The following is a 23,111-nucleotide window of genomic DNA, read 5'->3' on the forward strand; positions in this document are numbered from 1 at the left end:
AAATGCAGTTTTCCACTCATCGCCTCGCTTAATACGCACAAGATTATACGCACCACGAAGATCTATCTTGGTGAACCAACTAGCCCCCTTAATCCGAGCAAACAAATCAGATAGCAATGGCAAGGGGTACTGAAATTTAACCGTGATCTTATTTAGAAGGCGGTAATCTATACAAGGTCTCAGTGAACCATCCTTCTTGGCTACAAAAAAGAACCCTTCTCCTAATGGCGACGATGACGGGCGAATATGCCCCTTCTCCAAAGACTCCTTCACAGAACTCCGCATAGCGGCGTGCTCAGGCACAGATAAATTAAACAGTCGACCTTTTGGGAATTTACCACCAGGAATCAAATCGATAGCACAATCACAATCCCTATGCGGAGGTAGGGTATCGGACTTGGGCTCATCAAATAAATCCCGGTAATCAGACAAGAACTCAGGAACCTCAGAAGGGGTGGATAACGAAATAGTCAGAAATGGGACATCACCATGTACCCCCTGACAACCCCAGCTGGACACAGACATGGATTTCCAATCTAATACTGGATTATGGACTTGTAGCCATGGCAACCCCAACACGACCACATCATGCAGATTATGCAACACCAGAAAGCGAATAACCTCCTGATGTGCAGGAGCCATGCACATGGTCAGCTGGGTCCAGTACTGAGGCTTATTCTTGGCCAAAGGTGTAGCATCAATTCCTCTCAATGGAATAGGACACTGCAAGGCTCCAAGAAAAACCCACAACGCCTAGCATACTCCAAGTCCATCAAATTCAGAGCAGCGCCTGAGTCCACAAATGCCATGACAGAATACGATGACAAAGAGCAGATCAAGGTAACAGACAGAAGAAATTTTGATTGTACCGTACCAATGGTGGCAGACCTAGCGAACCGCTTAGTGCGCTTAGGACAATCAGAGATAGCATGAGTGGAATCACCACAGTAGAAACACAGCCCATTCAGACGTCTGTGTTCTTGCCGTTCAACTCTGGTCAAAGTCCTATCGCACTGCGTAGGCTCAGGTTTAAGCTCAGGTAATACCGCCAAATGGTGCACAGATTTACGCTCGCGCAAGCATCGACCGATCTGAATGGCCAAAGACATAGACTCATTCAGACCAGCAGGCATAGGAAATCCCACCATGACATCCTTAAGGGCATCAGAGAGACCTTTTCTGAAAATAGCTGCGAGCGCACCTTCATTCCACTGAGTGAGTACGGACCACTTTCTAAATTTCTGACAATATACCTCTATTTCATCCTGACCCTGACACAGAGCCAGCAAATTCTTCTCTGCCTGATCCACAGAATTAGGCTCATCGTACAGCAATCTGAGCACCAGGAAAAATGCATCGATATTACTTAATGCAGGATCTCCTGACGCAAGAGAAAATGCCCAGTCCTGAGGGTCGCCACGCAAAAAAGAAATAACGATCCTAACTTGTTGAACTGGGTCACCAGAGGAGCGAGGTTTCAAAGCCAGAAATAGTTTACAATTATTTTTGAAACTCAGAAATTTAGTTCTATCTCCAAAAAACAAATCAGGAATAGGAATTCTCGGTTCTAACATAGAATTCTGAACCACAAAGTCTTGAATACTTTGTACTCTTGCCGTAAGCTGATCCACACATGAAGACAGACCTTTAATGTCCATTGCTACACCTGTGTCCTGAACCACCCAAATGTCTAGGGGAAAAAAAAGGCAAAACACAGTGCAAAGAAAAAAAAAAGGTCTCATAACTTCTTTTTTCCCTCTATTGGGAATCATTAGTACTTTGGGCTTCCAGTACTGTTATGAAAGGTAATTCAGTACCACAATGGACATAGAGGTCAGCGCACATACAGTGACCTGGCAATAACCCAAAAAACAAGAACGAGCTCTGAGACGTGGGAACTCTGTTGACCGCAATCCCTAATCCTACCCAACCAAACTAAAGGCAGCCGTGGATTGCGCCTAACGCTCCCTATGCAACTCGGCACGGCCTGAAAAACTAGCTAGCCTGAAGATAGAAAATAAGCCTACCTTGCCTCAGAGAAATACCCCAAAGCAAAAGGCAGCCCCCACATATAATGACTGTGAGTTAAGATGAAAAGACAAACGTAGAGATGAAATAGATTTAGCAAAGTGAGGCCCAACTTTCTGAACAGAGCGAGGATAGGAAAGGTAACTTTGCGGTCAACACAAAACCCTACAAAAACCACGCAAAGGGGGCAAAAAGACCCTCCGTACCGAACTAACGGCACGGAGGTACACCCTCTGCGACCCAGAGCTTCCAGCAAGCAGAAAAAAACAAATTGACAAGCTGGACAGAAAAAAACAGCAAACAAATAGCAAAGAGGAACTTAGCTATGAAGAGCAGCAGGCCACAGGAACGATCCAGGAGGAAACAGGTCCAATACTAGAACATTGACTGGAAGCCAGGATCAAAGCACTAGGTGGAGTTAAATAGAGCAGCACCTAACGACTTCACCACATCACCTGAGGAAGGAAACTCAGAAGCTGCAGTACCACTTTCCTCCACCAACGGAAGCTCACAGAGAGAACCAGCCGAAGTACCACTTGTGACCACAGGAGGGAGCTCTGCCACAGAATTCACAACAGGAGGGGCTACATTATATTCTATGGGGGGCTGCATTATGCTCTATGAGGGGGCTTCCATATATTATATATGCAGGGGCTGAATTATACTATATGAGGGGGCTGCATTATATTCTCTGGGGGGTTACATTACTCACGGGGCTAATATATATTCTGTGGGGTGGCTGCATTATACTCTGGGGTGGCATCATTATACTATATGTGGGCTGCATTATACTGTATCGAGGACTATGGGGAATACATTATACTATATGAAGAACTATGGGGTGCATTATACTATGGGAAGTGAATTGTACTACATGGATGACAATGGTGGGGCATTATACTATATGGAGCACTATGAGGAATGTATTATACTATTTGGAGGACTGAGGAATGTATTATACTATGTGGAGGACTATGTGGAGTGTATAATACTATATGGAAGACTTTATGTGGAGTGTATAATACTATATGGAGGACTATGTGGAGTGTATAATACTATATGGAGGACTGAGGAGTGTATTATACTATATGGAGGACTGAGGAGTGTATTATACTATATGGAGGACTGAGGAGTGTATTATACTATATGGAGGACTGAGGTGCACATTATAATATATAGAGGACTATGGGGTGTATTATACTAAACAATCAAAATGCTGCCTATTCATCGAGTGATTGGATTGTTTATGTGGGAACATAAATCCTTGTTCTCAGCAGCACATTGCCGGTGTAAAGTGTAGATGTGCTGCTGATAACATGATACTGTATGGGGACAGATTGATCTAATTGTGATTGTTCTGTTCCCTTCATTCTTTCTCAGTTGGTGTAAAGAGGCCTGGAAACAAGCGAACAACTTCAGTATTGTCGATCACACTCATTTAGCGGCCTGAGATCAGTGCATGTAAATACAGCAGAAATGCTTCTCAGGGAGATGAGGCAAGGATGATGACAGTTTTAGTTAGCACCCGGCGCCTGGAAATAGCGCTAACTCTACTGCTTTTCCCAGCTGCCAAAGCATTTAATTCTGTTATGTGTAATGATTTTTAGGGTTGATATTGGCTGCATAATGTTAGCTGCTCTGAATCCCTGGTGTAAGTAATGGAGAGGTGTCTATCAGACACCCCCACAACTAGCCCAGACCTGGCGAGACCTACCGACTCTGAAGAGCGGTGACAATAGTAACAATACCGCTCTTCACATTCGCCGAGCTCAGCGCAAGACCCGGAATATCTGAAGAGCAGTGACATTACTGATGTCACCGCTAGGGTTGAGCGACTTTTATTTTTATAGGGTCGAGTCGGGTTTCACGAAACCCGACTTTCTCAAAAGTCGGGTCGAGTGAAATCGGCCGATCCTATAGAAAAGTCGGGGTCGGGGTCGGCCGAAACACGAAACCCAATGCAGTGCAATGGGATACTAATGGTTCCCAGGGTCTCAAGGAGAGGAAACTCTCCTTCAGGCCCTGGGATCCATATTAATGTGTAAAATAAAGAATAAAAATAAAAAATAAGGATATACTCACCCTCTGACGCGCCCTGGTTCTAGCCGGCAGCCTTCCTTCCTAAGAATGAGCAAGTGAAGGACCTTCGATGACGTCGCGGCTTGTGATTGGTCGCGTGACCGCTCATGTGACCGCTCACACGACCAATCACAAGCCGCGACGTCACCGCAGGTCCTTCACTCGCTCATTCTTAGGAGGGGAGACTGCCGGTTAGAACCAGGGCGCGTCCGAGGGTGAGTATATCAATATTTTTTATTTTTATTCTTTAAAATAGGGATATACTCACCCTCGGACGCGCCCTGGTTCTAACCGGCAGCCTTCCTTCCTAAGAATTAGCAAGTGAAGGACCTTCGATGATGTCGCGGCTTGTGATTGGTCACGTGACTGCTCATGTGACCGCTCACGCGACCAATCACAAGCCGCGACGTCACCGCAGGTACTTCACTCGCTCATTCTTAGGAGGGGAGACTGCCGGTTAGAACCAGGGCACGTCCGAGGGTGAGTATATCAATATTTTTTATTTTTATTCTTTATTTTACACATAAATATGGATCCCGATACCAATTCCCGATATCGCAAAAATATCGGAACACATTATCGGAATTCCGATATCCGATAAGAAGATCGCCGACCTCATGGCCGAGCCCACACAGGGATCGGGTCGGGTTTCATGAAACCCGACTTTGCCAAAAGTCGGCGACTTCTGAAAATGACCGATCCGTTTCGCTCAACCCTAGTCACCGCTTTTCAGAGTCACCGTGTCTCATGCTGCGCAGCGGAACCAAAAGTGGCTGCAGGCAAAGTGTATGGAGCATCAGAATGAGCTTCCATAGCCTTTGGTCATCTCATCCCTTCATTATCTACGAGATCCAGTTATGTAGGTAAAGTAGCGGCTTTTCTTGGTACTGCAACTAAAAGCAATAAAGAGGACTGAGCTGTAATGCTGGATACAGCTGTAATTATATGTTATATAGTCGTGTTACACTCCCCTCACTTGTAATCTACAAGTGTACAAAGATATTATGCGGTCACCATGTGACAAGTGGGCCTGTGTAACTTCAAATGCCAGGGCTGAATTTTAGTCCCAGCCCGGCCCTGATGGTGATAAATATAATCCACCTCTGTGTAATCAAGTCTCCGTATAAATGCACCTGCTCTGTGATAGACTCAGGGTTCTGTTTGAAGCACAGAGAGCATCATGAAGACCAAGAAACACAACAGGCAGGTCCGTGATACTGTTGTGGAGACGTTTAAAGCCGGATTTGGATTCAAAATAATTTCCAAAACTTTAAACATCCCAAGGAGCACTGTGCAAGTGATCATATTGAAATGGATACATACCACTGCAAATCTACCAAGACCTGGCCGTCCCTCTAAACATTCATCTCAAACAAGGAGAAGACTGATCAGAGATGCAGCCAAGAGGCCCATGATCACTCTGGATGAACTGCAGAGATCTACAGCTGAGGTGGTACAGTCTGTCCATAGGACAACAAACAGTCGTAAACTGCACAAATCTGGCCTTTATGGAAGAGTGGCAAGAGGAAAGCCATTTCTCAAAGATATCCATAAAAAGTGTTGTTTAAAGTTTCCAACAAATCACCTGGGAGACACACCAAACATGTGGAAGAAGGTGCTCTGGTCAGATTAAACCAAAATCAAACTTGTTGCCAACAATGCCATGCGATATGTTTGGCTTAAAGGCAATACAGCTCATTGCCTGAAGACTCACCTCTTCTGACAAGCCTACAGCCTGCAGTGATCCTCAACCTACTGAACGGCCACACAACCAGCTCTACCTTCTACTAGTGTATCCTCACCCATCCCCTGCCGACTGTGAGTCCTCACGGGCAGAATCCTCCCTCCTTATGTACCTATGTCTTTTTTTCCTCGTATTTAATGTATTTTTCTATATTTGCCCCCTTTTCACATATAAAGCGCTATGGAATAAATGGCGCTATAAAAAAAGTATTATAATAATAATAATAATCACCCTGAACACACCATCCCCACTCTCGAACATGGTGGTGAAGGAAGGCACATGGTAGATGGTTAAAATTGTTGGGAAGATGGATGGATCCAAATACAGGACCATTCTTGAAGAAAACCTGTATGAGTCTGCAAAAGACCTGAGACTGAGAGACGGAGATTTGTCTTCCAACAAGACAATGATCCCAAACATAAAGCAAAATCTACAATGGAATGGTTCACAAATAAACGTATCCAGGTGTTAGAATGGCCAAGTCAAAGTCCAGACCTCAATCCAATCGAGAATCTGTGGAAAGAGCTGAAAACTGCTGTTCACAAACGATCTCCATCAAACCTCACTGAGCTCGAGCTGTTTGCCAAGGAAGAATGGGCAAGAATTTCAGTCTCTCGATGTACAAAACTGATAGAGACATACCCCAAGCGACTTGCAGCTGTAATCACAGTAAAAGGTGGCGCAACAAAGTATTACGTTAAAGTGGCCGAATAATATTGCACGCTCCACTTTTCAGTTTTTGAATTTCCACGAAAATTTAAAATAACCAATAAATTTCATTCAACTTCACAATTGTGCTCCACTTGTTGTTGATTCTTCACCAAAAATGTACATTTTGTAGCTTTATGATTGAAGCATATGTGGGAAAAGGTTGAAAAGTTCCAGGGAGCCGAATACTTTCACAAGGCGCTTTAGTCATACAAAGAAACATGGCAATTATTGTATAAACCAACAATGTCCCACCTATTAATTTTTTTCCTATACCTGTGTAAATGTGAGTTTAGTGTCAGTGTGTTAATATACCGTTTTTTTGGACCATGAAAAGCACCCTAGGACATCAGAAAATAGGAAAAACATTTTCTTGTTAATTAAAACTTGCCTGGAGGTGTTAAGTGGAGGGGTCATCATTATCACTAATTTTAATGTACTAGAGTAGGATAGGGAGGTAATAAGTCTATTGTTAATGTCTCCCTGCAGTGTGTATTATACCCACACAGCTCTGCTGCATGCATATATAGCCACACACAGCTCTGCAACATATGCACATATAGACATACACAGATCTGCTATATACGCACATTTAGACATACACAGCTCTGCTACATGCACATATAGACACACATAGCTATGCTCTATATGCACTGTAGGGATTTGCTTGCTTTAAGGCAGCTGGTAGCGTTCACACATGTACAAAGTCTCTTGGTGCACCAAGAGTTATTAAAAGTCATAAACTTCCATAACTCTAAAAACAAAACAGTCTTTTCTCGCACAAAGATAAATAGGAAATAAATAGTCTGTGCATTAGGCACAGGCAAGGCTCACCCGAACAGAATAAAGCTCTGAACTTCTGTCAGAGATTAAGTAATATTCACAGCTCATCTCCACACACAGGCCCAAGTCCCAGAGGGGTTTCCACTTCTACTCCCCAAAACAGATATAGAATGATGCATGCGTCAATCTCCCCTTTTTTCAGTAGTTCTTGGACGATCTAAGTATGCATTTGGGCATTGAACAGAAAAAGCAATATGGTCAACCCAACCAAAAGTTTTCTTACGAAATACTCACATGAATGATCTCCATGTGTTTTGTAGCTTTTTGACTAAACAATGATCCATTAAAGTCAATGGGCCAATTCACATAGGCAATTTTCTGCATGGACTGTCAATTAGTGCAAAGAAAATTGAAGCACTGACTACTATGGTCCAATTATTAGATACAGTATTGCCCAAAAGTTTACATACCCCAGTAGAACTTTTGCTTTTTCGGGCTTTTTTAAGGGAATATGAATGATAACACCAAAACGTTTCCTCCGCCTGTTGTTAGTGGTTGGGTGAAGCCATTTATTGTCAAAGTACTGTGTTTTCTCTTTTTGAATCATAATGACAACCCAAAACATCCAAATTACCCTGATCAAAAGTTCACATACCTTGGTGATTTTGGCCTGATAATATGCACATAAGTTGATACAAATGAGTGAGTTTCTGGGATCCAGACAGACCCTTCATCCACAACTGCCAGGAAAATTGTTCGGGATGCAAAGAAAAACCCACAAATAACATCAGGTGAAATACATGAATCTCTAAAAACTAGCGGTGTGACTGTTTCACGATGCGCAATAAGGAGGCACTTGAAGAAAAATAGGCGGCATGGTCAAGTCTCAAATGCCACAAAGTATCTCGCCTACAGTAGGCAAAACAGCACCGGGACAAGCCTCAAAACTCCTGGAAGAAGGTAATTTGATGAGATGAGATCAAAATTGAACTTTCTGGCCGCAACATACCCTTGGGTCCTTGTATATCCTTGGCTCACAATCTTACTGGGTATGTTGGTTCATTGTGGACACACTTGCTTTTTTGTCTAGGATATTATTCCATTACGCACTCCCTGGATCCATAGGGATATTGTGCGGGGGCTATGCATTATGTAGGGGCGGCTTTTGCTACCAGGTTTTCATTATTTTGTATTGTGCACAAAATGTTAGTATATGATATGGTGTCTTTTATATTATACTGATATTGTACTTAGGATTCATGCACGGTTGTGTATGCGTTCCATTATTGTATGGTTCTTTGCTGCACGCAGTGGGCACAACTATAACTATGTATGTACGGAGGGTGTTGTACACGATTTTAAATGTTTTTAAATTATGTTACCAATAAAGCTTTTGTAATTTTTACATATTATCTTGGTGGTGTGCGGACATTTCTGGTGGCTTCTGTTTCTTTTGTGTTTATGCCGCAACCATAAATGTTACATTTGGAGATAGGTCAACAAGACCTACGATGAAAGGAACACCATTCCTTCTGTTAAAGCACAGAGGTGGATCACTAATGTTTTGGGGATGTGTGAGCTACAAAGGCACAGGAAACTTAACCAAAGTTGAAGGAAAGATAAATGCAGCATGTTATCAGCAAATACTGGAGGTAAATTTGCAGTCATCGGCCCAGAAGCTGCGCATGGGACGTACCTGGATGTTCCAACATGACATCGATCCAAAGCACAAGGCCAAGTCGACCTTTCATTGGCTACAGCAGAACAAAGTGAAGGTTCTGAAGTTGCCATCTCAGTCTTCTGACCGCAATATCATTGAGCCACTCTGGGTATGTAAACATTTGAGCACAACTGTAAGTCTTCACCATTCAATCTTAATAGGTCTATAAAAACGGTACACACAAGGACACAAAACTGATTCAACTGGGATGGAAAATTATCCAATTTCCACCTGTGAACAACAAGCATTGTTACACTATGTATAGCCTTAGGCGTCCAATTTTCATGGATAGCACTTGTACCTGTGATAGTTTATGGGGCCATTCACATGTCCGAGTCGAATCAAAATCAGCAATCCAGGTCAATGGGTCCTTGAAAAAAGTCAGACTGCACTCGGATGACAACATGGCATGAGTACGGCCCGATTTTCATGGACTATCAGAATGGTGAAGGTGTAGAAATCTTTTTGTTTTATTTCACTGCTCATGAGAAAATCAGATGGATATGAGACTCATACCACACTCTGACCAAACTCTGATCAGAGTCTGCACATCGGCTTTTCACGATCGCAAAAAAAGGATATCTAAATAAGGCCTTAGCAAATCTTTACATGTCTGTGATTTTTCTCGCATGCAAAAAACAGCCCGAGTTTCACCAATACTTTTGGTTAGAGTGTCAGACTTTTGTCAGTGTCAGTTTTTACTATCCGAATTTGGTCAGAGATTCGTCATTTTTTTTCTCAGGTGACAAAAAATTGATTGAGGTTTCTCAAGCTTTTCCTATCAAACACTCCGTGATTGTTTCACCGATCCATAAACGTGCTGTTAGGAGTCAAGTTTCCTCTGCTGCACAGGGGGAATCTCGATCCGTCTCCCCTGCGGTCTCCCATTCTCCTCCAGCCGCAGTGGAGTCTGCTCAGCAGGGACGTCGCTCCCAGTGTCTTGCTCGCTCTCACTCTGTACAGAGAGTTACTGCTGCTTCTTCAGCTCCTGCCATTAAAGTCAGTGCTGGTCAGCGGCGAGCGGACTTCCCTGGGACTAAGTCCTTGTTTGCGCACACTGAGCATGCCCAGAGCAAGATCTCCCGTTGGAGATCGAGGGTCATGTGCTCTGGCTCTGCAGCGCATTCCATTGGTCCTCTTGGCAGGCCCTGGAAGGGCAAAGTTTCTGTGGCCACTTCCTGTCCTGCAATTATATAAACTGCGCATGACCGCACGGCCATGCGCTAGTGTACAATTGAATACGTGTGTTTGTTGTGAGTGCAAGTCGTTCATTAAATACCCCTACCCTATTGTATGACTGTTCGCGTATGGAGTATGGCTGCTATCTAGCGCCCGACAAATCACTCAACGTGTCACACACGTATCAGCGTCTATTGCTGTGACCGCCAGTGCGGCGCCACGCGCCAGTAGTGCGCTTCCTGACCCACGTCTGGGTGCTTAGTGGTGCCTGCCAGCACGGCACAGTTCGCACTTCGGTGCTCTAATTATAAGAGTTGCCTAACACACCCTGTTGCGGTGTTGTGTCAGCAAGTGGTCTAATTGGACTTCAATCCTAGTTGGGGTTAAGTTCGCTGACTGCTTGCTCGCCTTCTATGTGCGGTACTGCGATCCTGTGACGCAACAGAATCGCTTCCTTCACGTTGGGTGAAGTTTAACCCACGCGAGTATACTTATGAGTACCGCCATATAGTCCGTCATTACTCAGCAGCAGGTTCCATCTCTGCACGGTGGACCCCGGGCTACGAACGCACCGTACACTTATTATTTGGTGAGTTCCGCTAGCCCTAACATTACACTAGCGCCAGGGTCTGGCTAGTGATGACGGACAAACAGCAATCCCTGCGGTATATACAGCAGCTGGAGGGTAGGTTGGCGGCTCTCGAGAGCGCAACTCCAGCTGTGGATGTTACCGCAGTTGCTGTACAGACTGCGAGCGTGGCTGATGCAACTTTGTCCATTGCCACCCCTGTTCCGACATTTTCTCGCCTCCCGCTGCCAGAAAAATTTTCTGGTAATAGCAAATTTTGTAGGGGATTTGTGAGTCAGTGCTCTATTCATCTCGAGCTTCTGGCTGCACGTTTCCCCACAGAGCGGGCTAAGGTGGGATTTATTGTGTCTCTATTGTCGGACAGGGCGTTGGAAAGGGCTACGCCGCTGTGGGAGCGTGGCGATCATGTGGTGCAGAGTGCTCCTCTGTTTTTGAGCACTTTAAAACAGGTCTTTTTAGGACCTCAAGTCACCCATGACACTGCGCTCCAACTGCTGGCATTAACTCAGGCTGAGTCCTTGGTCAGTCATTTTGCCGTCCAATTCCGCACTTTAGCATCTGAGCTGGAATGGTCGGATAAAGCTCTTATCCCCATATTTTGGAGGGGCTTGGCTGACCATGTAAAGGACGCTCTGGCCACTAGGGAGATTCCTGCCACACTGGAGGAGTTAATAACAGTCTCCACTCGAATTGACCTCCGTTTTAACGAGCGGAGGTTAGAGCGAGCCCAGTGTAGGCAGAGGTTTCGGCTGGCTCCTACTTTCGCCAAACCTCTGGAATCTCCGGTCCTGGTTCCTGAGTCACATGAGGCCAGGGAAGTGTCACAAGCGGGACCTAAGTCCCGGACCGCTTGTGCACTCAGGGTCTGTCATGTTTGCCAGCAGTCTGGACATTTAGCCACCAGATGTCCTCAGCGGTCGAGGAAACGTCAGCGTCTAGTGGTCGTAGGTGGAGGTACACTAGACACGGCGACGTTTGCCTCTAAATTGTCCTTTAAGGGGACAATTACTTTAGGCTCATTCTCCCACTCGGTAGAGCTCTGCGTGGATTCTGGGGCGGAGGGCAATTTTATGTCTTCTGCCTTCGCCCAACGCCACGCAATACCTCTGGTTATGCTAGCTCAACCTGTAATGGTACGAGTGGTGAATGGGTCGACTCTGCCCTCACAGATAACTCACCAGACCATCCCTTTTACTCTGTCCATGTCACCATCTCATCAGGAGATTATTTCTCTGCTCGTCATTCCAGAGGGAATTGATGAAGTCCTGTTGGGAATACCTTGGCTACGGTACCACTCTCCTCATATCGAGCGGTCCTCAGGCAGAATTCTGGGATGGGGTGAATCTTGTGGGGGTAGGTGTCAGAGGGAGTGCGTTCAGGTAGCTACAACTGAGGTACCCGCAGATCTTTCCTCTCTCCCCAAGCAGTATTGGTCGTATGCAGACGTATTCTCCAAAAAGGCGGCGGAGACCCTTCCGCCCCATCGCCCCTATGACTTATCCTATTGACCTCTTGCCTGGTGCTGAGCCTCCCCGGGCTCGAGTCTATCCGCTTTCTCTCCCGGAGACGGAGGCAATGTCACAGTACATCCAGGAAAATCTGGCAAGAGGGTTCATCAGGAAGTCAGTGTCACCTGCTGGGGCAGGGTTCTTCTTCGTGCAGAAGAAGAGTGGGGAATTGCGTCCATGCATAGACTACAGGGGTCTTAACGCCATCACCGTTAAGAATAAATACCCTTTGCCTTTGATATCTGGACTGCTTGATAGGCTTCAGGGAGCAAGGGTATTTACTAAATTAGATCTGCGGGGTGCTTACAACCTGATTCGCATCCGTGAGGGGGACGAATGGAAGACGGCTTTTAACACCAGGGATGGGCACTATGAATATCTGGTGATGCCCTTTGGGCTCTGTAATGCCCCAGCCGTTTTCCAAGACTTTGTGAACGATATCTTCCGGGATATGCTTTCCACCTCGGTCGTAGTCTATCTGGATGATATTCTCATCTACTCTCCAGATATTGACTCCCACCGGAGAGATGTTTGCAAAGTCTTCGACCTCCTACGGGCAAACTCCCTCTATGCCAAGTTGGAGAAGTGTATGTTTGAGCAGGAGTCCTTACCTTTCCTAGGCTACATCATCTCAGCCCAGGGATTGGCTATGGATCCTGCCAAACTACAGGCTGTGATGGACTGGCAGGAACCCCATTCTCTTAAAGCGGTGCAGCGCTTTATGGGGTTCATCAATTATTATCGCCAGTTCATCCCGCATTTCTCAACTTTGGTAGCTCCCTTGGTTGCCCTCACCAAGAAGGGGGCGAATCCCAAATTGTGGTCTGAGGAGGTCTCCAAGGCTTTTATCTCTATAAAGTCACACTTCGCTAGCGCTCCCATTCTTCATCGCCCCGATGTTGATAAGCCATTTATCATGGAGGTGGATGCCTCTTCTGTTGGTGCTGGAGCAGTCCTCTTCCAAAAGGATGCTCAAGGTCGGAAGCATCCTTGCTTCTTTTTCTCTAAGACCTTCGCACCAGCAGAGAGGAATTATTCCATCGGGGACAGGGAGTTGCTAGCCATGAAGTTGGCTTTCTCGGAGTGGAGACATCTCTTGGAGGGAGCACGTTTTCCCTTCCAAGTCTTCACAGATCACAAAAATTTGGTGTATCTGCAGACAGCTCAGCGGTTGAATTCTCGCCAGGCCAGATGGTCCTTGTTCTTCTCCCGGTTTCATTTCACCCTCCATTTCCTTTCTGGGGAGAAGAACATTCGGGCCGACGATCTCTCTCGCTCCATTGTGTCATCTGCGGAGGAGGAGGAGGAGCCTCGGCTTATTGTCCCCACCGAGAGTTTGAGAACCGTGGCCCCGGTTTTGCTGGAGTCTGTGCCCCCGGGCAAGACTTTTGTTCCATCTAGTATGCGACCGGAGGTTCTCTCTTGGGCGCACTCGTCCAGGGTGGGTGGACATTTTGGTATGAAAAGGACATCAGAGTTACTGGCGAGGACATACTGGTGGCCGCATATGGCTCGTGATGTCGCGGAGTACGTTCGGGCGTGTGTCTCTTGCGCCAGGAACAAGACTCCTCGGCAACGGCCAGCTGTTTGCTTTATCCTCTGCCCGTGGCTGACAGGCCCTGGGAGATGGTCGGGATGGACTTTGTGGTTGGCTTACCCAAGTCTCGTAATTGCACCATTATCTGGGTGATCACCGATCATTTTTCCAAAATGGTGCATTTGGTGCCTCTTCCACGGCTACCATCTGCACGGGCGTTGGCTGTCTTGTTTATCAAGCATATCTTTCGCTTACACGGTATGCCAGACAAAATTGTTAGTGACCGGGGTCCCCAGTTTGCGTCTCGATTCTGGAGAGAGCTATGTCGTCTACTCAGTGTTGAGTTAAATCTCTCTTCGGCATATCATCCCGAGACGAATGGGTTGGTAGAAAGGGCCAACCAGACCTTGGTCACATATCTGCGACATTTTGTTTCTGCCAGACAGGATGACTGGGCATCCTTGCTACCGTGGGCAGAGTTTGCACTTAACAATGCTGTAGCCGACTCCACCGGTCAGACTCCATTCCTCTTAAATTACGGCCAGCATCCGCGTGTTCCTGTGCCCATGCCTGTGTCTTCCGCTGATCCCAGGGTGGCAGACTGGGCTGTGGAGGCACGGGACATTTGGGATCGCACGCAGGATGCCATTCGGGCCTCCAAGGAGAGAATGAGGTCCTCCGCCGATGTTCATCGGCGCCCCGCTCCGACTTTTGCCCCTGGCGACTTGGTGTGGCTCTCCGCCCGTAACATCAGGCTGCGAGTTGAGTCCACTAAGTTTGCTCCTCGCTACTTGGGTCCCTTCAAGGTTCTCGAACAGGTTAATCCTGTGGTCTACCGCCTGGCTCTTCCTCCACGCTTGGGTATCACCGACACCTTTCATGTGTCCCTCTTGAAACCCGTATACATGTCCCGGTTTTCCGAGTCATCTGCTGGGACATCGGGTTCGTCTACGGACGATTACGAGGTGAACGCTATTTTGGGGTGCAAGGTGGTACGCGGCAAAAAGTTTTATTTGGTGGATTGGAAGGGTTATGGTCCAGAGGACAGGTCTTGGGAGCCTGCTGAAAACATTCGGGCCCCACAGCTCATTGCTGCCTTCGAGCGTAGCGAGGCCCAAGGAGGGGGGGGGCCCTAGGAGGGGGGGTAATATTAGGAGTCGAGTTTCCTCTGCTGCACAGGGGGAATCTCGATCCGTCTCCGCTGCGGTCTCCCATTCTCCTCCAGCCGCAGTGGAGTCTGCTCAGCAGGGACGTCGCTCCCAGTGTCTTGCTCGCTCTCACTCTGTACAGAGAGTTACTGCTGCTTCTTCAGCTCCTGCCATTAAAGTCAGTGCTGGTCAGCGGCGAGCGGACTTCCCTGGGACTAAGTCCTTGTTTGCGCACACTGAGCATGCCCAGAGCAAGATCTCCCATTGGAGATCGAGGGTCATGTGCTCTGGCTCTGCAGCGCATTCCATTGGTCCTCTTGGCAGGCCCTGGAAGGGCAAAGTTTCTGTGGCCACTTCCTGTCCTGCAATTATATAAACTGCGCATGACCGCACGGCCATGCGCTAGTGTACAATTGAATACGTGTGTTTGTTGTGAGTGCAAGTCGTTCATTAAATACCCCTACCCTATTGTATGACTGTTCGCGTATGGAGTATGGCTGCTATCTAGCGCCCGACAAATCACTCAACGTGTCACACACGTATCAGCGTCTATTGCTGTGACAGCCAGTGCGGCGCCAGTAGTGCGCTTCCTGACCCACGTCTGGGTGCTTAGTGGTGCCTGCCAGCACGGCACAGTTCGCACTTCAGTGCTCTAATTATAAGAGTTGCCTAACACACCCTGTTGCGGTGTTGTGTCAGCAAGTGGTCTAATCGGACTTCAATCCTAGTTGGGGTTAAGTTCGCTGACTGCTTGCTCGCCTTCTATGTGCGGTACCGCGATCCTGTGACGCAACAGGATCGCTTCCTTCACGTTGGGTGAAGTTTAACCCACGCGAGTATACTTATGAGTACCGCCATATAGTCCGTCATTACTCAGCAGCAGGTTCTATCTCTGCACGGTGGACCCCGGGCTACGAACGCACCGTACACTATCAGTCTTATTATTTGGTGCGTTCCGCTAGCCCTAACACGTGCATTGTCAAGTTTGACCTGACCTTTGGATCAATATCAGATAAGTCTCTGCTTTTATGTGAACCGCTCAGTCTGAGATAAAAATCAGACAGGTGAACTATACGATAGTTTATCATAGGTATGTGTGCTGCCTGCGAACAACTCAGATAATTCTCGTATGATAGAAAAAACTGATGGCTGAGTCCTTATTCAGAGCTCGATGAGGGACACGGTAACTATCCTCTAATATCTGACTTAAAAAATTTAAATTTCCACTTTTTATTATTCTTTCCAAAATTGGCACTGTCCAGAAAATATTAAGGAAATTTTATGTCATTTCATATGGAGCAGGAATAGAAGAACATTACACAAATACAATTATTGGCTTGACATTTTAGATGAAGTACTATTACATTACTTTGAGTGGGTTAAATTCCATTTAAGTCAAACAAAATAGTCATGTGTACCAAATATACAAAACATGTTGGTTTGATTAAGATCTAATTAGAGGATCAGACCCAATTAAAATGAAATGGTTCAGCAGTAACAGATTCACTCTGAAAATATACTACGATGAACATTTCTTACATTCCCCATAAACATAGCTGTGTATGAGCTTATCTGTAATGGGGATGACTATTGAATGACAATGACGTACATGATGTAAATATAGAGGGTAAGAAGTCAACCTCCGAGATAAATCTGTTTATGATGCCTGCATCTTTTAGATGATTTACAATGATTGTTTCACTTCTTGGCTTTTTGATACTTTTGCTGTGTCTATAGACTAACCGCAGGAGTGATCACCTGCCGAGAGTATACTTTGCATAGCTCTCCTAGTTCTTTCCAGGAGGAAAGAAGAGTATTTGGAAAATGAATAGAGATTTGTGATTGCAGCTGCAAAGTAATAAATAACCAGTGCCTTGATCCGCACCTCTATGCTCCCCTAGCCTTCAACTGGTTTGATCTTTCCAGGTTTCACTTGATTCATACTATTTTATATTCAGGACAACAAGAATTTTTTGACCTCTGGCAAAGGAAGAATTAATGAGGAATATTTATGCAAATAAGGTTGTGACCAATGATTTTTTCCATGTTGGAAACAATGCACCTGCAGTTTATATTTTCTGTCTCAAGGAATTTACAATGACTTACATAATGTAAGTTTAACCCATAGGGTGGCAAATGATGACTGGTTAGGCGGGCGAGCACCAGCAAATAGAAAAAAATATATATTTTTATTCCCCCCTCCACCAGACTAAATAACAAAAGCGGTGTCTTTGCGAAGTGGGAGGTTGCATCTATTTGTATATGCATATAAAGGACAGTATATGATTGCACAAAAGAGGCTTGTATAGGGCGCGGTTCACATGCAGGTAATGCACAGTGTCTGGTTTGCAGCCTATTTGTCACGCCCATACTATTCGATCAGGCGGGCTGCCCAGCACTATCTAAATGCATCTCATGAGAACTGACTAATTTACCAGACCAAAATGCTGTGCTTGGCTGCACCCTGAAAAATGAAGAGCAAAAAATATACAAATAAATAATATATGGCATTGGTCGATATTTTGGCCAAGATATGGAAGCTCGCAACCAGCCTCAAGGGTCCTCACTAGGGTTGAGCGAAACGGATCGTTCATTTTCAAAAGTCGCCGACTTTTGGCAAAGTCGGGTTTCATGAAACCCGACCCGATCCCTGTGTGGGGTTGGCCATGCGGTACGCGACTTTCGCGCCAAAGTCGCGTTTCGTATGACGCGCTTGGCGCCACTTTTTTCAGCCAATGAAGGGGCGTGGGCAGAGTGATGACATAGGTCTTAGGGGCGTGGACGCCTATCGCCATGTTGTCGCTTGTGCGCTGTAGCGATTTGCACTGTGTAACACCAGCTTTTCAGTTCAGGGACGGACGGATGGAGGAGAGAGAGAGAGAAAAAAAAAAATCCCATTGGCTTTGCATTGGGTTTCGTGTTTCGGTCGATCCTCGACTTTTCGCCATAATCGGCCGATTTCACTCGACTCGACTTTTGAGATAGTCGGGTTTCGCGAAACCCGGCTCGACCCTAAAAAAGTCAAGGTCGCTCAACCCTAGTCCTCACACTTAATGCATCATGTGGACACCTCAGTGTACAAGACCTAGCGTGCTGCATAGTGCATTTGTTCGGAGACCTGGGCAGGTAAACATTGCTGTCCCTTTTTCTGCTGTATTAATTCAGTATACAGACTAAAGGATACTTTGAAGGTACAGTTTACAGTTAACAGAAGGAAGGATAGTGTGAAAGCATAGCATGGGAGGCATTATAAAGAAGAAGTGACAGTGGGAGGGTAAAGTATGAGAGGCAGCAGGTACGGACTCGGGCTGAAATTCAGTCCTGGCTTTTGAAATCACACAGGCCCATGTTGCCCCGTTCCCAATGAACCAGATGGGATATATTACTAATATTACCCTGGATAGAGAAAAGGAAGATTTTCTACAAGACCAATATTTCTAATGATACCGGTGGCCTACTGGGGTAAGTGATGGAGTCAGTGACATTGTGCTCCATCACAACCCCAGCGAATGAATGGAAAGTAGGTCAATGACCTGTAGTTACCTTCATTCACGGTGATGCGCCCTCTGCTGGATGTCCTCATATGACCTCGAGGCTGGGAAAATATTCTGAAAAGTTCCCACGCTCGAGTTCATATGAGGACAACCAGTAGTGGGTGCATCACTGCGAATGAAGGTAACTACAGGTCATTGACCTACTTTCCATTCATTCGCTGGGGTTTTACAGGCAGGAACACAGCTGCATTATAGCAGAGCTCCTGCCTTTAAAATAATTTAACCCCTTCAGATGGATTTACATCGTGGGATGTGACAGATCATCGGAAGGTATGAGATGTTGTTTTTTTATATTTCCTTTGTTACAGAGCGAGGGTCTTCAGGTGGATTGCCAGGATAATAAAATATTCCAACAACCTGTGTTTTTATTTTTATTACTTTGTAATAATGTGTGTGTGTGTGTGTGTGTGTTTTTTTAACCATTTCATACAATTGGATTAATAATGGATAGGTGTCATAATTGACGCCTCTCCATTATTAATCTGCCTTAATGTCACCTTACAATAGCCAGGTGACATTAACCCTTCATTACCCTATATCCCACCGCTACACGGGAATGGGAAGAGAGTGGCCAAGTGCCAGAATAGGCGCATCTTCCAGATGTGCCTTTTCTGGGGTGGCAGGGAGCAGATGTTTTTAGCCAGGGGGGGGGGGGCAATAACCATGGACCCTCTCCAGGCTATTAATATCTGCCCTCAGTCACTGGCTTTACTACTCTGGCGGAGAAAATTGCGCGGGAGCCCACACCAATTTTTTCCACCATTTAACCCTTTAATTTAATAGCTAGAGCGCCCAAATTTTGCACATACACCCTACTAACATTAGTAGTGTGGAATATGCAAAAAAAAATGGGGATATGAGATGGTTTACTGTATGTAATCCATGTCTCATATCATGTCGGGTTTAGGAAGGAGATAGCAAAAGCCGGCAATTGAATTACCGGCTTTTAAGCTATCTAGTGCTGTATGAAATATTAATATATATACATATATGTGTCCACTGACATACTGACATATATATATATATATATATATGTATATATATATAGACAGTATATATGTTGTTACGATTTTTTGAGCACATGGATCCATTGTATGTCCATATGTCGGTTTTGCAAGCCTGCGAGAAAATCTCGCAGTACGGATGCCATACGGATTACATACGGAGGATGCCATGCGCAAAATACGCTGACACACCCTGCCTACGGAGGAGCTACGGACCACTATTTTGGGGACTTCTCTGCGTATTACGGCCGTAAATTACGGACCGTATTGTCTTATGCCGAGTGTGACGCCGGCCTTACAATGAGATAATCAGGACTAGAGTTTAGGTACAAAAAAATGATCTAAGAGTAAGCCAACCAAGCTCTGTGCGGAATATGTACCCCAAGTGAATTGTTCAAACATGCCTTAGTATAAAGAAAAAGGGACACACATCTAAGAGTAGTTACGGTATTCTGTAGACCTTAGTAAATCAACACACATGCAAAAAAGAGATAGCAATCACTTGCATTGGAATAATGTATCTTTTCTTATAAATAGATTTGAATGTTAAGGGGCCAAACTGGTTTTAAATGAATATATGTTTCCAATACTGATGAATAGAGTTGAGCGACCTTGACCTTTTTAGAGTCGAGCCGGGTTTCGCGAAACCCGACTATCTCAAAAGTCGGGTCGAGTGAAATCGGCCGATTATGACGTAAAGTCGGGATCGACCGAAACACGAAACCCAATGCAAGTCAATGGGGCAGCATAGTCGGCAGTGAGTGGGGGCCAGGAAAACACCTAGAGTGCCCATTTTAATGTCAAAACCATCCATTCTTCTTAATGAAGCTTGTCAAGCGTAATTTACCTTATAATAATTGGAAGGCATTTGAAATTGGGGGTCATTTGGCTAAAGTTGTGGTGGGTAGGGCTGGTTCAAGTAATTAGTGGGCCCAGGAAATCTGGACCACGTCACGGCAGTGGAGCAGGGAGAGGTAAGTATTTCAACTTTGCAAGTGCTGTGAACCTGAGCAAGCAGGGGGGGCCCACTCGTTGGCATTGGCACTGGCACAGGGCCCCTCAAAGTACAGCGGTGTGTTTGCACGGCGGGGGCGCCTCCCACCGGCAGCAACACTTTTGCGTACCATGAGAGGCCCTGTGCCAGTGACGTCGCCAACTAGTATTCCTCCCCCCACCTGATGAAGGAACCTGCACTTTCATCTGCACCTTCCTGTTTGTCCCCGTGTAAGGTGGTATGGTATGCGGGAAGGGGGACCTGACTTTCAGCAGGGTCACAATCTTGCAGTGTAGCGTGCACGGGAAATGTTGCGTTATGGGTCAATGTACCAGCAGACTCATCTATCACTGGCTGGGCAATGGGCAGGATGAGGAGGAAACACAGATATAGGCCCAAAGAATAAAGTGGGCTAAATGCAGTTCAAAATTGGTAACACAGGACTAATCAGGGGGCATTGCAGTGGAGGACAACTGGAATGAGAGGCTGACACAGAGAGTAGGCCCAAATCAGTAAGTAGTCGAAATGCAGTTCAAAATTGGCAACAGTAGTAAACAGGTGGCACAGCTTTGTTCAGTGGAGGAGAACAGCAAGGAGTGGCAGACACCGATAGTAGGCCCCAACCCAACTAGTAGGCCAAATGCAGTCTAACATTAACAACTACTTAACGAGCGCCTGAAAACGGAATTTCAGGACAGGAAACCAGGAGAACAGCAAGGAGCGGCAGACACCGATAGTAGGCCCCAAACCAACTAGTACGCCAAATGCAGTTGTTCCGTTTAACCACAATTTAATGAGAGCCTGAAGATAGAAGTTCAGGAAAGGCAACCTGGAGAACACCTTGGAGTGGAACACACCATCTCTCTACACCCCATACCCAATTTGTAGGCCTAATGCAGCGTAGTTTCCAACAACTACTAAACGAGAGCATGATGATCGAAGCATTGGCGAGGAAACCTGGGGAACACCTTGGAGTGGAACACACCATCTCTCTACAGTGGAACACACCATCTCTCTACACCCCATACCCAATTTGTAGGCCTAATGCAGCGTAGTTTCCAACAACTACTAAACGAGAGCCGGAAGATCGAAGCAATGGAGAGGAAACCTGGGGAACACCTTGGAGTGTAACACACCATCTCTCTACACCCCATACCCAATTTGTAGGCCTAATGCAGCGTAGTTTCCAACAACTACTAAACGAGAGCCGGAAGATCGAAGCTCAGGAAAGGCAACCTGGAGAACACCTTGGAGTGGAACACACCATCTCTCTACACCCCATACCCAATTTGTAGGCCCAATGCAGCGTAGTTTCCAACAACTACTAAACGAGAGCCGGAAGATCGAAGCAATGGAGAGGAAACCTGGGGAACACCTTGGAGTGTAACACACCATCTCTCTACACCCCATACCCAATTTGTAGGCCTAATGCAGCGTAGTTTCCAACAACTACTAAACGAGAGCCGGAAGATCGAAGCAATGGAGAGGAAACCTGGGGAACACCTTGGAGTGTAACACACCATCTCTCTACACCCCATACCCAATTTGTAGGCCTAATGCAGCGTAGTTTCCAACAACTACTAAACGAGAGCCGGAAGATCGAAGCAATGGAGAGGAAACCTGGGGAACACCTTGGAGTGGAACGCACCATCTCTCTACAGTGGAACACACCATCTCTCTACACCCCATACCCAATTTGTAGGCCTAATGCAGCGTAGTTTCCAACAACTACTAAACGAGAGCCGGAAGATCGAAGCAATGGAGAGGAAACCTGGGGAACACCTTGGAGTGTAACACACCATCTCTCTACACCCCATACCCAATTTGTAGGCCTAATGCAGCGTAGTTTCCAACAACTACTAAACGAGAGCCGGAAGATCGAAGCTCAGGAAAGGCAACCTGGAGAACACCTTGGAGTGGAACACACCATCTCTCTACACCCCATACCCAATTTGTAGGCCCAATGCAGCGTAGTTTCCAACAACTACTAAACGAGAGCCGGAAGATCGAAGCAATGGAGAGGAAACCTGGGGAACACCTTGGAGTGTAACACACCATCTCTCTACACCCCATACCCAATTTGTAGGCCTAATGCAGCGTAGTTTCCAACAACTACTAAACGAGAGCCGGAAGATCGAAGCAATGGAGAGGAAACCTGGGGAACACCTTGGAGTGTAACACACCATCTCTCTACACCCCATACCCAATTTGTAGGCCTAATGCAGCGTAGTTTCCAACAACTACTAAATGAGAGCCGGAAGATCGAAGCAATGGAGAGGAAACCTGGGGAACACCTTGGAGTGGAACGCACCATCTCTCTACAGTGGAACACACCATCTCTCTACACCCCATACCCAATTTGTAGGCCTAATGCAGCGTAGTTTCCAACAACTACTAAACGAGAGCCGGAAGATCGAAGCTCAGGAAAGGCAACCTGGGGAACACCTTGGAGTGGAACACACCATCTCTCTACACCCCATACCCAATTTGTAGGCCCAATGCAGCGTAGTTTCCAACAACTACTAAACGAGAGCCG

This window comes from Ranitomeya imitator, chromosome 3 (assembly GCF_032444005.1).
Source record: "Ranitomeya imitator isolate aRanImi1 chromosome 3, aRanImi1.pri, whole genome shotgun sequence".
NCBI lineage: Eukaryota > Metazoa > Chordata > Amphibia > Anura > Dendrobatidae > Ranitomeya > Ranitomeya imitator.